General features: G+C 40.7%; 1 protein-coding gene across 1 annotated transcript in view; it reads right to left on the reverse strand.

The window, feature by feature from the left end:
- The window catches only part of LOC119587748 (cryptochrome-1-like), a gene marked incomplete in the record, with an annotated part of 40,863 nt that overhangs the window by 38,739 nt on the left and 773 nt on the right, over nucleotides 1–1,351 (reverse strand).

The raw sequence follows: 1,351 nt of genomic DNA on the forward strand, positions 1-1,351 counted from the left end.
AAGTTATGTATTTAAATAAATTCGGCTTCTGGAGTTGGCGGACCATCGGTGAAAGTACCAACACACGATCCTAATTAAGTGCCAACACAACACTCTAATGAAGTATCAAAACACCATTCTAAACAAGTGACAACACACCATCCTCATTAAGTGCCAGCACAAGATCCTAGTGAAGGCAACACACCATCCTCTTAAGGCCAGACAAATCCTAGTGAAGGCAAACCCATCTCTTTAAGTGCAGCACAAGTCTATGAAGTGCCAAAACACCATCCTCATAAGTCCCAGACAAGACCTAGTAAAGTGCCCAAAAAAACCATCCTCATAAGTGCCAGCACAAGATTACTAGTAAGGGTGCCAACATACCATTCCTCTTAAGTGCCAGCACAAGATCCTAGTGAAGTGTTCAACACACCATCCTCATTAAGTGCCAGCACAAGATCCTAGTGAAGTGCCAAAACACCATCCTCTTTAAGTGCCAGCACAAGATACTAGTGAAGTGCCAACATACCATCCTCATTAAGTGCCAGCACAAGATCCTAGTGAAGTGCCAACACACCATCCTCATTAAGTGCCAGCACAAGATCCTAATGAAGGGCCAACAAGCCTTCCAAAATGAAGTGCCAATACACCTTGCTAATAGAATTCCAACACAAGACCTAACAGAGTGCCACCATACTGATTAAGTGCCAACACAAGATACTAATGAAGTTTTATTAAACTGCCAACACACCATCCTAATGAAGTGCTAACACAAGATCCTAATAGTGACAACACAGTCCACAGTGCCAACAAACATCCTAAATAAGTGCCAACACACCAATCTAACAGAGTGCTACCACACCATTCTAATGAAGTGCCAATGCATAGTCCTTTTTAAGTACCATCACCATTCTAATAAAGTGCCAACACCATCCTCATAAGGTGTCAACAAACCATCTAAACAAGTGCCAACATATCATTCCAAAAAAAGTGCCAACACTATCCTAATGAGGTGCCAACAAACCATCCTAATCAAACACCAATAAACCATCCTAATTAAAGTGCCAACGCGTCCTCCTAAATAAAGTGTCAACACATCATCCTCATAAAGTGCCAATACGTCATCCTTATTAAGTGCCAACACGCCATTCTAATAAAGTGCCAACGAACCATCGTAAATAAAGATCCAACACGATAATCACACAGTAAAAATAATCTCCGTCGCGTCATCCAACACACAACTTCTAAATAAAGAGAATGATAAGTTGCAATGACCGAGCATTTACTTTGTTCAATATCTACTCCGGGTAAAAAAAAAATACCATGGTAAAAACATCCAACTTAAATATCTTCTAAACACCTCGTAACACCC

Source organism: Penaeus monodon, chromosome 23, assembly GCF_015228065.2.
Source record: "Penaeus monodon isolate SGIC_2016 chromosome 23, NSTDA_Pmon_1, whole genome shotgun sequence".
Classification (NCBI taxonomy): Eukaryota; Metazoa; Arthropoda; class Malacostraca; order Decapoda; family Penaeidae; genus Penaeus; species Penaeus monodon.